We start from the raw sequence: 18,014 nt of genomic DNA, 5'->3' as shown, positions 1-18,014 counted from the left end.
ATATTTTGATATGTTTCATATAAAGTACTTTACAATTTTGAAAATGAACTTTATAGTAATGAGTGATTGAAAGTTGTTTTTTTTTTTACAAAGTTTTTGTTTATTAATTTATTTTAATGTGGTGCTGAGGATCTAACCCATTGTCTCACACATGCAAGGCAAGCGCTCTACCACTGAACCACAACCCCAAACCGAAAGTTTTATTCAACATAAGTCAAAGATAATGATTTGGAAGACTTTTGACCTCAGTGGAATCAGGGCTCAAAAAGAGTACTGAGTGGGAAAAATGGCTAACAAAGTAAAGCAATGGCTGCATCTACAACCTGAAAGAGAATACAAAGAAAATGTGTGAAAACTTCATGTTCTATTTCCTGGACATAAAGAACACAGCACTTTCTTTAATCATGGAAACAAATGCCTTAAATGGTACAAAAGATAATAGAATCAAATAACTTTTTGTGCAAATTTTAAAATGAAGTGAGATAAAACTGCATGTTCCTAAGTCAAAGTAGTCTTCTACTTGCCTTGGAGAATTTCCTTCATCTTATTCCACTTAAATAAAATGATAAAACATAACTATCATTGTTAACAATAAAAGATCTTGCCAAGTTCAATTGCTGTAAAGTTTCAGTTATTGCAGGATGGATTACTTCTACAGATCTACTGTCCAATATTGTGTGTATATTAAATATACTTAAAATTATATTTTACATAAGTGCACATAGTACACTAAAATTTTGTCAATGGTATATCTCATATGATCTATTCTGACCACATTTTTTTGAAATAATAATTTCTTTTCATTTTAAAGAAATTTTGTACCTGGGGGCTGGGGTTATGGCTCAGAGGTAGAGCACTCATCTTGTACTTGCAAGGCCCTGGGTTCATTCACAGCACCACTTAAAATAAATAAATAAATTTTAAAAAAGAAATTTTGCACCTGATTTTTATTTAGTTTTATTCATTTTGTGGATAGAGAGACTTGCTAAGTTGCTCAAGCTGGTCTGGAACTCCTGGAATCAGGCAGTCCTCCAGCCTCAGCCCCCTGGGTAGCTAATAATATAGGAACACACCACCATGTTCAGCTAGAATAATTATTTTTGAAATAATGGTTTCATATGAAAAGTTTTAACAGCAAACACATTGTTAAATTCATCAAAACTAGCTGCATCATATGCTAAAGAATCTTTGTCTATAACATTTGTTGCACTGTAATAAGAACATAATAACTTTCAATATGAAAAAGATGGGAAAAACAAATTCTATAATTTGTTGCTATACATGAAGTATATCTTTTCAGGAAATTTCAAGATACTAACATTTTCCTCTCCCTCTTCATCCTATCACCATCACAAAGTAGAGATTAAAACAGCAAGAAAGGGAAAATTTGGAACATAGGTGCATGTTACATAATTTTCTGCTTTTGAACCATACAGGGAAAATTTGGAACATAGGTGCATGTTACATAATTTTCTGCTTTTGAACCATACTGGTAGTGATAAATAATTTGATAATATATTAAAATTAGCAATAATTTTCCCAAAATTATATATGTAGCTATGCTTTTTAAATCATTTTATATACATATATTTGTGTTCATTTTATATACATATATTTGTGTTCATTTTGATTCCATGACTTTTAATACTTAAAAGAATCATCAAATGGATAATTCCTTATTTTGTTTTCTGTATTTAGGATAAATTCAATATATTTCTCTAATTTTATTATGCATTATAATAAAATTATAAAATTTTATTATATAATTTTATTATAAAATTATATAAAAATTCATCTAGCAATAGGTATAATATGTCAAGACTTCACTTAGGTCCATTTTGAATTTCCATTTCTTCCTTCATATTTTCAGAATGTATCAAGATTATATTTATATTGTTCATGAGGCATAATGAAATGGGAAAAGAACCAAGAAGAATTGAGGAGGGATTGTATTCTGTTTTGTATTCTTACAAATCTCTTTCAAAAGTTTGCTACTATTCATTCTCCATGAATCCTACTAGTAGTTATATTTGTTCTGAGGCTTAGCATCCTTCATACACTAAATATTAACTGTTTTCTACTGGGTATATATTTTGCTACAAAATACAAGTTTATCACTCATGGAACTTGATTGTGTTGATAATGATTATAAAAGGAGGGGAAGGTGAGGATAATTATGATGAGGACAATAAGGATGATAATGGCTGTTAAGTGTTGGATTCTTGTTGCATGCTCTAAATTTAGATGACAGATATATCCATACATACATACATCCATATATACATGTACATATATAGTTTGACATGTAGTCATTTCCATATGCAATACTCATGGCAATCAATAAAATATATTCTAATGTTTTTCACATTTGACATTTAAAAACATATATTAGAGATGCACTTTAAATTTAAATGTTGAACAATTTCATTTTTGAAATATATATTCACGTGTTCAAATATTAGCTCTCCTGGCCTCAGCACCAATTTACATGTTCACCACTCCACTAAAATCCTTACAAACTTTATTCAACTTTATTCAAAATGATTCTCAAAAACCCTAATATATATATATATATATATATATATATATATATATATATACACACACACACACATATATACATATATATATGTATATATATATTTCTATTTAACAGTTAATGAAGCAGACTCACAGACATATAATTGCTTAGGAAAAGCATGAAGAATTCTATCCCATTGACCAAAAACGTAAACTGTTTATTGAGACACTGCTTCTCATTAGTGAATGCAGCTTCACCTTATAGAAGTATTTCAGAGGATTTAACTATGTCAAAATATGGACACAGTTTATTATATAATAAACCAGAACTATTAAATTAGAGGTGGTTAAATGAGCCATACATAGTTTGATTTTTAATTTGAAGAAATCACATATATATGATAAAACAAATAACATTTTCAATTTGATAACAAAATATTTTAGACCCTTTAAAATGTATTCACGGATATTTCAGCCAAACAGTTGTGGATTAGAATTTCCTAGAAGCAGTGAATATTGTAGGAAAAATATGTGTCTGTGTTTTTAAGAATAATGCTCTCCAAAGAGCATTAAGTTTGAGGACCAAAGATGATTTAAATCTGTAAGTGATTAGAAAGATCTTTATTTTCCTGGAAAATAAAATGCAAGAATTGTCAGGATTAATTATCTTGAAGGACACAATTCTGTACATTCTGTCAGAACTAAGTGTGGCAGCCATGAAAATGTTGCTCAGATCTCCTGCTGCAGAGAACATAGTTGACTGACAGCCCCAGCTGCCACTTATGACAGTCCATAACCCTGTTGTCTAAGACTATATTTCTCCCTGCCAATTACTATGTGTAGTGGGGATATTAGTACTACTTTAATAGGTACTTTTGGCTTGAGGACTCCTCATCAACCTGGCCGAAATTTTCTTAGAACTGCAGAATCTGACTCTGCCTATGCAGTTGATCTCCCTGCTCGCTTCGTTCACAGGCAGAGAACCTGCACTGTTGTCCACGGGCTCTCCTGGCCCACTTCTGCTCCTCCTCCTCTTCATTATTCACCTCATGCGTCTTTCTTTACCATCCTATTCCATCTTGATGTTGCATTACAGAGTGATCATATTAACACCAAATTAATAAACCCATGCTTGAAACCCATGCTTATTTTGAGCAACACTTTTAGGACCATTTGTTGAAGGCAAGCTTGTTGAACTCAGGAAAAACTTAAAGAAAGAACCTGATAGGGGCTGGGGCTGGGGCTCAGTGGTAGCACACTTGCCTGGCAGGTGTGAGGCACTGGGTTTGATTCTCAGCCCACATAACAATGAATAAATAAAATAAAAGTCTATCAACTTATATTTTAAAAAAGAAACTGATACATTGTCTGATGAATAAAGTTTGAACCTCCAGATAGCAACGCAAAGATACAGCGCTGCGGATTCTGTGGGCTCCTCCCAGCTGTGCAATCACTGCACACAGTGCTGAATTCTGGGTTTGAGACGGGGGAAGGAAGTGGTCCAGTTCGGTTCTCCACCGGTCAGACCACAGAGGAAGCCAGCGGCCACTATCTTGGAGAGTTGACGTCATCATCCCTGTTTTCGACTGATCGCAGCTCATTAAACCATAGAACAGGTAATTTCAGGCTGCCATTCGCCTGCGTCTCGCAGACAAATTATTCAGGCGCAGTGCTAAAGAACCAGCGGAAACTGCTTCTTGGGGCCTGCTCCTATCAGTACATACACAGAGCCCGCGGCAGCTGAATTCTGGCTCCCGGAACTGCTCTGGCCCAGGGCTAAGGAGCCCGCGGAGGCTGCTTCTTGGAGCCTGCTCCTATCAGAGCATGCACGGAGCCCAGAGCGGCCGAGTTCTGGCTCCCGGAGCTGCTCTGACCCAGGGCTGAGGAACCCGCGGAGACTGCTTCTCGGTCCGGATCCTGCTGAGTGCTGTGGGGGCCAGAGGGGCAGAGCAGAGCTGCAGCCCGCGTCTGGAACAGGCCCAGCGACCCACCGGAGTGGTAGACACGTCACACCAATTGGAGTAGGGGCAGAGCAGAGCCGCCTCCCGCGCCCGGAACAGGCCCAGTGACCCCCTGGCATGGTAGACACGTCACCCCAGTTGGTGTAAGGGCAGAGCAGAGCCGCCGCCCACGCCTGCAAGGTAGGCAGACCTGCGACGGACCAGCGGGACAGGCCCAGTGGCCTGCCGGCGTGATAGACACGTCACACCAATTGGAGTAGGGGCAGAGCAGAGCCGCCACCCGCACCCAGAACAGGCCTAGCGACCCACCTGTGTGGTATCATTTCACCCCAACTGCAGTAGGGGCCGAGCAGAGCCACCGCCCGAGCCCGCAAGGTAGGCAGACCTGCGACCGACCGGCGGGACAGGCCCAGCGGCCTGCCTGCATGGTAGACACGTCACACCAATTGGAGTAGGGGCAGAGCAGAGCCACCGCCCACATCCGGAACAGACCCAACGACCCGCGGACGTGGTAGTCACGTCACCCCAATTGGAGAAGGGGCAAAGCAGAGCCGCCACCCATGCCCGCAAGGTAGGCAGACCTGCGACCGACTGGCACAACAGGCCCAGCGGTCCGCAGGCGTGGTAGACATGTCACACCAATTGGAGGAGGTGCAGAGGAGAGCCGCTGCCCGCGCCCGGGACAGGCCCAGAGGCCCGCTGGCGTGGTAGTCACGTCACCCCAATTGGAGTAGGGGCAGAGCAGAGCCGCTACCCGCACCCTGAACAGGCCCAGTGGCCCACCGGAATGGTAGTTACGTCACACCAATTGGAGTAGGGGTAGATCAGAGCCGCCGCCCACGCCCGGAACAGGCCCAGCGACCCGCCAGAGTGGTAGACACGTCACACCAATTGGAGTAGGGGCAGAGCAGAGCCGCCTCCCGCGCCCGGAACAGGCCCAGCGACCCCCTGGCATGGTAGACACGTCACCCCCATTGGTGTAAGGGCAGAGCAGAGCCGCCGCCCACGCCTGCAAGGTAGGCAGACCTGCGACGGACCAGCGGGACAGGCCCAGTGGCCTGCCGGCGTGATAGACACGTCACACCAATTGGAGTAGGGGCAGAGCAGAGCCGCCACCCGCACCCAGAACAGGCCTAGCGACCCACCTGTGTGGTATCATTTCACCCCAACTGCAGTAGGGGCCGAGCAGAGCCACCGCCCGAGCCCGCAAGGTAGGCAGACCTGCGACCGACCGGCGGGACAGGCCCAGCGGCCTGCCTGCATGGTAGACACGTCACACCAATTGGAGTAGGGGCAGAGCAGAGCCACCGCCCACATCCGGAACAGACCCAACGACCCGCGGACGTGGTAGTCACGTCACCCCAATTGGAGAAGGGGCAAAGCAGAGCCGCCACCCATGCCCGCAAGGTAGGCAGACCTGCGACCGACTGGCACAACAGGCCCAGCGGTCCGCAGGCGTGGTAGACATGTCACACCAATTGGAGGAGGTGCAGAGGAGAGCCGCTGCCCGCGCCCGGGACAGGCCCAGAGGCCCGCTGGCGTGGTAGTCACGTCACCCCAATTGGAGTAGGGGCAGAGCAGAGCCGCTACCCGCACCCTGAACAGGCCCAGTGGCCCACCGGAATGGTAGTTACGTCACACCAATTGGAGTAGGGGTAGATCAGAGCCGCCGCCCACGCCCGGAACAGGCCCAGCGACCCGCCAGAGTGGTAGACACGTCACACCAATTGGAGTAGGGGCAGAGCAGAGCCGCCTCCCGCGCCCGGAACAGGCCCAGCGACCCCCTGGCATGGTAGACACGTCACCCCCATTGGTGTAAGGGCAGAGTAGAGCCGCCGCCCACACCTGCAAGGTAGGCAGACCTGCGACCGACCAGCAGAACAGCCCCAGGGGTCTGCAGGCGTGGTAGGCATGTCACACCAACTGGAGGAGGAGCACAGCCACTGCCCGCCCTGCAAGGGAGACTTTTCAACTATACAAGAGTAATATAAATATATAGGGGGAAAATATCAAAAACACAACAGTTTCACCAAGCAGAAAGAAACGCGAGCATTATGAAACGACAAGGAAAGAAAGGACCACAAGCAATGCAGGTCAACTCAACTTTAGAAGAGGTAATAGCTGCAGTAGATTGAATGTCAGATAAAGAATTCAGGATATACACGTTTCAGATGATCTGGAGTCTCAAGGAAGACATTAGACACCAAAATCAGTCAATGAAAGATCACTTTGACAATGAATTACATAAACAAATCCAAGAAGCAAAAGATCAACTATACAGGGAGATAGAGGTAATGAAAAACAAACAGAAATCCTAGAAATGCAGGAAGCAATAAACCAACTTAAAAACTCAATTGAGAATACTACCAGCAGAGTAGAACACTTAGAAGATAGAACATCAGACAATGAAGACAAAGTATTTCAACTTGAAAAGAACATAGACAGCTCAGCAAGACTGTTAAGGAACCATGATCAGAACATTCAAGAAATATGGGACAACATAAAGAGACCAAACTTAAGAGTCATTGGGATACAGGAAGGTATAGAGGTCCAAACCAAAGGAATGAGCAATCTATTCAATGAAATAGTATGAGAAAACTTCCCAGACTTGAAGAATGAGACAGAATCCCAAATCCTAGAAGCCTACAGGACGCCGAATGTGCAAAATCATAAGAGTTCCACACCTAGACACATTATAATGAAGATGCCCAGCACACAGAATAAGGAGAGAATTTTAAAAGCTACAAGACAAAGGAAGCAGATTACATTTAGGGGTAAACCAATCAGGATAACAGCTGATCTTTCAACACAGACTCTGAAAGCTAGAAGATCCTGGAATAACATATTTCAAACTCTGAAAGAAAATTGGTTCCAACCTAGAATCGTGTACCCAGTGAAATTAAGCTTCAGGATGGAAGATGAAATTAAAACCTTCCATGATAAACAAAAGTTAAAAGAATTTGCAGCTAGAAAACCATCTCTTCAAAACATGCTTGGCAAAACATTTCAGGAAGAGGAAATGGAAAACAACAATGAAAACCAACAGTGGGAGGTAGGACAGTAAAGGGGGGGAAATAATCAAAGAGGAAAACAAACCACGTTAGTAACATAAATAAACAAATATGGCTGGAAGAACAAACCATATCTCAATAATAACCCTAAATGTTAATGGCTTAAACTCACCAATTAAGAGACACAGGCTAGTAGAATGGATCACAAAACAAGACCCAACAATATGCTGCCTACAGGAGACGCATTTGATAGGAAAAGATATACATAGACCGAAGGTGAAAGGTTGGGAAAAATCATATCACTCGTATGGACTTCGGAAACAAGCAGGGGCATCCATACTCATATCAAATAAAATAGATTTCAAGCCAAAGTTAATCAAAAGGGATAAAGAGGGACACTACATACTGCTCAAGGGAACCATACACCAACAAGACATAACAATCATAAATATATATGCCCCAAACAATGGAGCAGCTATGTTCATCAAACAAACTCTTCTCAAATTCAAGAGTCTAATAGACCACCATACAATAATCATGGGAGACTTCAACACACCTCTCTCACCACTGGACAGATCTTCCAAACAAAAGTTGAATAAGGAAACTATAGAACTCAATAACACAATTAATAACCTAGACTTAATTGACATATATAGAATATACCACCCAACATCAAGCAGTTACACTTTTTTTCTCAGCAGCACATGGATCCTTCTCAAAAATAGATCATATATTATGTCACAGGGCAACTCTTAGACAATATAAAGGAGTAGAGATAATACCATGCATCTTATCTGACCATAATGGAATGAAACTGAAAATCAACGATAAAAGAAGGAAGGAAAAATCATGCATCACTTGGAGAATGAACAATAGGTTACTGAATGATCAATGGGTTATAGAAGACATCAAGGAGGAAATTAAAAAATTCTTAGAGATAAATGAAAACACAGACACAACATATAGGAATCTATGGGACACATTGAAAGCAATTCTAAGAGGAAAATTCATTGCTTGGAGTTCATTCCTTAAAAAAAGAAAAAAACAACAAATAAATGATCTCATACTTCATCTCAAAATCCTAGAAAAAGAAGAGCAAAACAACAGCAAAAGAAGTAGAAGGCAAGAAATAATTAAAATCAGAGCTGAAATTAATGAAATCGAAACAAAAGAAACAATTGAAAAAATTGACAAAACTAAAAGTTGGTTCTTTGAAAAAATAAATAAAATTGACAGACCCTTAGCCATGCTAACAAAGAGAAGAGGAGAGAGAACTCAAATTACTAGCATACGGGATGAAAAAGACAACATCACAACAGACACTTCAGAAATACAGAAGATAATCAGAAATTATTTTGAATCCTTATACTCCAATAAAATAGAAGATAGTGAAGGCATCGGTAAATTTCTTAAGTCATATGATCTGCCCAGATTGAGTCAGGAGGATATAGACAACCTAAACAGACCAATATCAATTGAAGAAATAGAAGAAACCATCAAAAGACTACCAACTAAGAAAAGGCCAGTCCATAGCAGAGTTTTACAAAACCTTTAAAGAGGAAATAATACCAATAATTTTCAAGTTATTTCAGGAAATAGAAAAAGAGGGAGAACTTCCAAATTCATTCTACAAGGCCAACATCACCCTGATTCCTAAACCAGACAAAGACACTTCAAAGAAAGAAAACTACAGACCAATATCTCTAATGAACCTAGATGCAAAAATCCTCAATAAAATTCTGGCGAATTGGATTCAAAAACATATCCAAAAAATTGTGCATCATGATCAAGTAGGATTCATCCCTGGGATGCAAGGCTGGTTCAATATACGGAAATCAATAAATGTTATTCACCACATCAATAGACTTAAAGACAAGAACCATATGATCATCTCGATAGATGCAGAAAAAGCATTTAACAAAGTACAGCATCCCTTTATGTTCAAAATTCTAGAAAAACTAGGGATAACAGGAACATACCTCAACATTGTAAAAGCTATCTATGCTAAGCCTCAGGCTAGCATCATTCTGAATGGAGAAAAATTGAAGGCATTCCCTCTAAAATCTGGAACAAGACAGGGATGCCCTATCTCACCACTTCTGTTCAACATAGTTCTCGAAACACTGGCCAGAGCAATTAGACAGACGAAAGAAATTAAAGGCATAAAAATAGGAAAAGAAGAACTTAAATTATCACTATTTGCAGATGACATGATGCTATACCTAGCAGACCCAGAAGGGTCTACAAAGAAACTATTAGAGCTAATAAATGAATTCAGCAAAGTGGCAATATATAAAATCAACATGCATAAATCAAAGGCATTCCTGTATATCAGCGACAAACCCTCTGAAATGGAAATGAGGACAACCACTCCATTCACAATATCCTCAAAAAAAAAAAAAAATAAAATACTTGGGAATCAACCTAACAAAAGAGGTAAAAGACTTATACAATGAAAACTACAGAACCCTAAAGAGAGAAATTGAAGAAGATCTTACAAGATGGAAAAATATACCCTGTTCATGGATAGGCAGAACTAACATCATCAAAATGGCCATATTACCAAAAGTTCTCTATAGGTTTAATGCAATGCCAATCAAAATCCCAATGGCATTTCTTGTAGAAATAGAGAAAGCAATCATGAAATTCATATGGAAAAACAAAAGACCCAGAATAGCAAAAACAATGCTAAGCAGGAAGTGTGGATCAGGCGGTAGAGCAATACCAGACTTCAAACTATACTACAGTGTAATAGTAACAAAAACAGCATGTTACTGGTACCAAAACAGGCGGGTGGACCAATGGTACAGAATAGAGGACACAGAAACCAATCCACAAAACTACAACTATCTTATATTTGATAAAGGGGCTAAAAGCATGCAATGGAGGAAGGATAGCATCTTCAACAAATGGTGCTGGGAAAACTGGAAATCTATTTGCATCAAAATGAAACTGAATCCCTTTCTCTTGCCATGCACAAAAGTTAACTCAAAATGGATCAAGGAGCTTGATATCAAATCAGAGACACAGCGTCTGATAGAAGAAAAAGTTGGCTACGATCTACATACTGTGTGGTCGGGCCCCAAATTCCTCAATAGGACACCCATAGCACAAGAGTTAATAACTAGAATCAACAAATGGGACTTACTCAAACTAAAATGTTTTTTCTCAGCAAAAGAAACAATAAGAGAGGTAAATAGGGAGCCTACATCCTGGGAACAAATCTTTACTCCTCACACTTCAGATAGAGCCCTAATATCCAGAGTATACAAAGAACTCAAAAAAATTAGACAATAAGATAACAAATAACCCAATCAACAGATGGGCCAAGGACCTGAACAGACAATTCTCAGAGGAGGACATACTATCAATCAACAAGCACATGAAAAAATGCTCAGCATCGCTAGCAGTCAGAGAAATGCAAATCAAAACCACCCTAAGACACCATCTCACTCCAGTAAGATTGGCAGCCATTAGGAAGTCAAATAACAACAAGTGCTGGCGAGGATGTGGGAAAAGTGTACACTTGCTCATTGTTGGTGGGACTGCAAATTGGTGCAGCCAATTTGGAAAGCAGTATGGAGATTTCTTGGAATGCTGGGAATGGAACCACCATTTGACCCAGCTATTCCCCTTCTCGGTCTATTCCCTGAAGACCTAAAAGAGCATGCTACAGGGACACTGCTACATTGATGTTCAGAGCAGCACAATTCACAATAGCAAGACTGTGGAACCAACCTAGATGCCCTTCAATAGATGAATGGATAAAAAAAAAATGTGGCAGCTATACACAATGGAGTATTACTCTGCATTAAAAAATGACAAAATCATAGAATTTGGAGGGAAATGGATGGCATTAGAGCAGATTATGCTAAGTGAAGCCAGCCAATCCCTAAAAAACAAATGCCAAATGTCTTCTTTGATATAAGGAGAGTAACTAAGAACAGAGTAGGGACGAAGAGCATGAGAAGAAGATTAACATTTTAACAGGGATAAGAGGTGGGAGGGAAAGCCAGAGGGAAGGGAAATTGCATGGAAATGGAAGGAGACCCTCATGGTTATACAAAATTACATACAAGAGGAAGTGAGGGGAACGGGAAAAATAATACAAGGGGGAGAAATGAATTACAGTAGAGGGGGTAGAGAGAGAAGAGGGGAGGGGAGGGGAGGGGAGGGGAGGGGAGGGGGGATAGTAGAGGATAGGAAAGGCAGCAGTATACAACAGACACTAGTATGGCAATATGTAAATCAATGGAAGTGTAACTGATGTGATTCTGCAATCTGTATACAGGGTAAAAATGGGAGTTCATAACCCACTTGAATCAAAATGTGAAATATGATATGTCAAGAACTATGTAATGTTTTGAACAACCAACAATAAAAAAAAGTTTGAACCTCCAAACTTGAGAAAAAAACTGTCATTCTAATAGGTCAATCTTCTTTTAAGAAACAAAGCTCAAATTTCTAAGTTCATTTCTTTGCAAGTTAGGAGTAGCAGTGAGCACTAAAAGGAGAGAGAAATAATCAGTTACGTCCTTCACATAATTTGTTGTCAAATTTGCTGGAAACTGACACTACTAAAAACTTATTTCTCATATAAACTTTGTGAATTTAAACTTTTATTGCTAAGAAAAAGTCTGAAGTATGCTTTCATTCAGGTAATAGAGTGAAAAAACTATCTTTTTAAATATCCTTCAAGATTAAGAAGAGTAATAGTAGACAATTTGGAGACTTTTCACATTCATTCATTTATTTATTCATTCAGTTGTTATTGAACTTCTAGTTGTAGTATGAACTCTACAAGGAATTTTAAATGCAAATATGAATAAAATACAACTCTGGCGTACACATAAAATGTTATATCTTATTATTTTGTCAGCCAATGAAGTTAACATTTTAAAAAGTGGGAAAATATTTGTGATAAGCAAATGAGAATGTGAATGGAGCATGAAACAAAGACAACTAATTCATTGTGAAGGTATCAGGAAAGGCTTTCCTTAAGAAATAATGCTCAGTATATGTCATGAAAAGTGAACAGAGTTAGTTAAGGAAACAGAGTGGAGGAGGCATGAAAATAATAGTATTGTTGTGAAAGGGAGCATTGGTGCAAAGAACTCAGAAACCACAGGAGCAGAAAAGAGGAAGTGGAGAAAATGAGATGAGAATTCTTTATGTGAAGAGGGAAATAAAGATTAGGAGAGACCCTGCCTACTCTACTATGTGGAATTTGGTTCTTAGGTCAGTGTGAAATTATTCATCCTTTTTTCATAGGAGCTTTTGAGTGTGAACTTACAAGACTCCATATGATAAAGACAAGTATCTGACAGCACTGGCAGCTTTCTTTTTCTTAATAAAATTGTCTAGTGTTTTCTCTTGAATTTCTTAGAATAAATTGTTTAGAACAAGCATCAATTTTTTTCAAATATATTTCATCCTTATATACTATCCTTGTTTTATTATTATTATTATTGTTATTATTATGATTATTATTATTGTCTATTTTACCTGAGATTAATGTTGTCACCTCTGATTTATATTTGTGGCACATTGGTATTATCGTGTTTAAATTATCACTATACTTGAAGTGATTTTCTTAAGCAAAGTGTATATAATTGAGTCATGTCTTTTAATCCACTCCGCCACTGTCCATGTTTCAGTTGGTGTGTTGAGAACATTTAATATAATATTGATATATTGGGCTTATACTTGTCAATTTATATTTAGTTTCCTGCTTCTTTTCTGTTTTCTATTTCTCTGCTTTATTTTTTTGTCTTCCTGTGCATTACTTTAAAAACAATTTTATAATTATAACCTCTCTGTCATCTCAGTATTGGCACATATTTATTATCTTTTTTTACATTAATCTAAAGCTCTCTCTGATTCTTATTTTTGTTTTGTTTGTTTAATTTTTCAGTGCTCAGGATCAAACCCAGGGCCTTGGACTTTTAGGTGAGCCCCCTACCAGGGAGCTACATCTCCAACCCGACAAGCATTTTTTTTTAATATTTATTTTTTAGTTGTAGTTGGACACAATCTTTCTTTATTTATTTTTTATGTGGTGCTGAAGATTGAACCCAGGGCCTTGCATGTGCTAGGTGAACACTCTACCACTGAGCTACAATCCCAGCCCCAAGCATTTGTTTTAATTGAAATATTATCATTGTACTATATAGCTGTATCTCATAGAGGCTTTTTGTTTTAGCTCTCTTTCTGATACTGCTTTAACGTGGAAGTATGATGCTCTTACTTTTCACTGAAAGGTAGTTATAGAAGTGAAGTTTTCCAATAAACCTGCATGGATATCTACAGGAGGAAGGGTCCTCCTGCTCCTGGGAAGGACTGGGACTTCCAGCTCACCACAGGGCCTTCACTGACACTACTGCAGACCAGGCAGGTAGTGAGTGGACTTGTTTCCATTGGGTGGTGGTAATCAAAGTTCTTTTTTTTTTTTTTTTTTCAATAGACCTCCTCTGATACCACTCCTATTAAGAAAGATAAGCAAATTCTTAATTATTTCTGGGTTGTATGGACCTCATGTGGTCTACATTGTCAGTATAAGGATGGGAGCATTCTTAATTCATAGTAGTGATGAAAGTCCTGGTTTCCTATCTGGACTTCTCTTACCAACACCCTGGCAGGAAATTGATGTATCTCATCATATGTACATGAAAGTCAATGGGCTTCTATTAAGTCTTGATGGCATTACTGAAAACAGAGCCATAATATTGTCTATTTGTTAGGCTGGAAATGAGTGGTTATTTTGTAAGTATTTTCTGTTTTCTGGGCTGTGGCTCTTGGTCTTTGGCTATAAAGCATAGGTATTTTTAATTTTGTTGTTGTTGTTTTGTCTGTACCCACTGATATTTTTAGTTTTCTGCCTTATCCAACATTCAGCCGTGGATAAAAATGTCAAAATTAAGAACCAGGGACACACCACCATGATGCTTTGGGGGTCTTATTTGTGATGTAACAAATTAGCCTAACAACGTGTCATGCATGCTGACAGAATACAGGAGACTCCTAGGCCAAAGACAAGAGCTGTTTGGTTTTAACACAGCAAACTGCATGATCTTTAGCATACTTTTCTCAGTTTTCTTTTAATTCAAATATCACAAGGACAATATGAATGTGAATGGGACAAGATAGAAGCCTGCTCTTTTGGTGGTTAGCATTACAGTAAAGGAACCATGAACTTTAATAACTGGCAATGCTTTTTGCTCCAGAGAAAGATACTTTGTATATGTTTCAAGACTATAATTAAAATGTATTGTACAAAATGTTGTTTGGAGCAGAGGGTAGTACATGCACAGCCAGGGCAGGCTTATCTGTAGTGAAAAGTTTTGTTATCGCATTTCTATTGCTTTCTTTTTCTCCAACTAAATTTCTAGGGTTGCATACTGGTTTCAAGGTGCAAATGCAAAATTAGTACTTTTTGCTTTGTATTTTTTCTTTTCTTCTTGCCAACCTACCTTCCTGCTAGCCTGCCTACCTACCTTCCTTTCTGCCTTTCCTTTTCACCTTTGTTTTGATCTTGTTATTGATGTTAACAACAGTTTGTAGTCTAAGATGATTTTGAGTATATTGGACATACTGTCACAGACCTATTGGTAACTCACACAGTCATTCATCATACTGCTAGGCTTTTTGATTTATGCAAACTTAAGTATGCAAATTTGTACATGGGTCCACTTTTTTATATTCTTCAGTTGTGTTTTTTTCTAGATCTTCTCTACCATCTACTTTCTTTGGTTGCCATATTATTTTCATCTACCATCTGTGTCAGCTTAGACTCCATAACCCTGCAAAAGGCAACATCCTGAGGCCTATGTATGTTTATTATCTTGAAATCCCACTGTTTTTTTTGTTTCTGCTACAGATTACTTCCCCTACTTGTGTTTATGATATTTTTATTTTGTTTTGTATGTGGTTATGGCTTTTTAATTATTATAAAATGTACTACTTATGTGTTTTACCTGTTGCAGTGGAAGCACAATTTATAATCAGTGCTAGTAGTGTTATTTTGATTAAAATTTTGTTTCACTGCTTTAATCAGGAACAAAACATAGACTTTCAATTTTGGGGGATAAATCCAAAATCATCATCTCATTGGAAATTATGGTGTAATCATTGTGAATTGGACACAAAACTGTACCTAAATAAATAGGCTAAAGTAATTCCCTCCAGAAATACTATTGAATGTCCTATTTAATGGAATCTTTTCAAATGTTAAATACCATCCTTTGGATTTCTCTTTGTATTACTTATGATTTCACTTTGTGTATTTCTCTTTAAAACAGAAACTCTTGATTTACAATTATCTATTCAAATGTTAATACATCAGCAGATGTATGTTATTTTTCACATGACCAGCAGTCTACTAAATGTTGCAATTTTAAAAAAACACACAAAAAAAACACATATGCATGTGCACGCACACATACAAATTCCTGTTCATTAAACTTATGAACTGTTTACCTTTAAAAAAGTAAACTTTTTAGTGAGTACATATTAGATAAATCAGGAACATCCTCAATTATGTAATGCCTTTATATATATCAATGAGCTCAAATTTCCCTTTATCAAAATGTCTACTATGGTTATGAGATCAATCAAATAAGGCTAAGCATACTTATGTCTCTAGACAGCATAATAGCAAAGGATAGATAGGACCACAAAATCTCTGTACCATTTTGCTAAACAAAAATAACAAATAGTAACAATGTCTGTCTTTAGACCTTTGATCTTTACATCCATCAGTATTTTCTTTTCCTTTTAAGCTTATCAAATCTGCTTCATATCAGCACTTCCCCCACAATTCAGCATGAAAATTGTATACAATCACTGAAACATATGGCCATTTCAATGAGCACAGAATTTTACTTCAAATCTTCTCCTCCAAGAACATGATTTCTGTAATACTGCAAGAGAATAATTATTTTTTTATACTAGAAAATTAAATGAGGTGTCTTGTCCATTGAACTTATTTATGTAAGGTCTATAGCATGTTTGGATGTTTATTGTATTTAATATAGGGTCATTATCAATGTACAGAATCAAAGAAAACATGCCAAATATACTTTCTTAAGCCTTTAGCTGGTTTCCTTTGTTAGTGTCTGCTCATGAAATATCTCAGGCAACAGAAGATAATATGTTCCTAAAATAATGAAAGATAATTCAACAGATTAGTTAAACTTTACATAGGAGCAGGTAGATCATGAAGATATTCTGTACATGTCAGACATCACTATCTATTTGCAAACATTAAACCTGAAATCCTGAAATAGTCCTCCATTTATGTATGATTTTCTCAGTCAAGAAAAATTGAGGTCTTTTAGGGGGGGAAATAAAGGACAAATAAAGTTTAGATGAGATTGGCATCACTTTTCCTAGAATGATTTGATTACATATGCTTGTAGATTCTGACAGGTTTTATCTAGAGGTACATCAATATCTTTTGACAGTATAAAATTTTAAAACAATATAAAGTGCAGACATGATATTTATATGCAGCACACTTATATGCAGATTGTGCTTTTGTGTACTTTAGGAACCTGAAACCATTGGGATATTGTTCTGTTTTTTTCTGATTTTCTTATAAATAAGAATTATATATTAAAGAAAGCTATGTGAAATAATATTACCTATATAGTTTATATATTTTTTCATAACTGTTAGTAAGACTTTTTTCTTTGAATCTTTATTTGGTTAGTGTCTTTAAAACTGAATAACACAATTATTTGCTTCTGTAGCTGGTAATAAGCAGGTATATTATAATGCAGATATAAATTTGAGTCCCTTTAATTGTTTCTGTTTATTTTCAGATACTTTAGATACTTAAATTTACTAGATAATTTGCTTAACATTTAAAATAAAATGAACTAAACACATATAATCCATCTGGGGATAATAAATATAACATTTCTATATTGATTGAAAATAAAGAAATGGAATTTTTCAGAGCTGTTGTGTCTTGTTTATCTTTTTATCTAGTTGGAATACAGCTAAATTGGCCAAGTAAATATACTACTTAGTCATAACAGTGGCAAGTGATAAAAAATATTTAAGGATGTCTCCATGTGAACTTTGATATAGTCCTTAATAAAGTTAGATGGAAGTAGAAACTATAAAGTATTCAAGTTGGCACAAGTTGAGTAGCATTTTTTAAGGTATGGATTTTGACCATGGCTCTGCACCTATATGAGAAGATGATTCTAAATATGTTTATTCATAGGATTGTAATAACTGAGGATATTTAAAGACACAAATTTAATACATGCTTGAAGTAAAATACCAAGTAAATTCTAGATATCATCAAATAGGTTATTACAAACTGGAAAAGCAGGGTTATTGCAACCATTAATTTCTTGTTGATTGTGACCGAGTAAACAGATACATGGTCAAACCATTTGGGATGTTTCTGTGAGGATATTTTCTGAAAAATATTAACATTTATTTAAATCAGTGGATTTTAAGTAAAGCCAATAATCCTCTGTAATATATGTGCATTTCATCTAATCAGTTG

The sequence above is a fragment of the Spermophilus citellus genome (assembly GCF_964194105.1).
Source record: "Spermophilus citellus genome assembly, chromosome: 1".
NCBI classification, from domain to species: Eukaryota; Metazoa; Chordata; class Mammalia; order Rodentia; family Sciuridae; genus Spermophilus; species Spermophilus citellus.
This window is presented reverse-complemented; position numbering follows the sequence as displayed.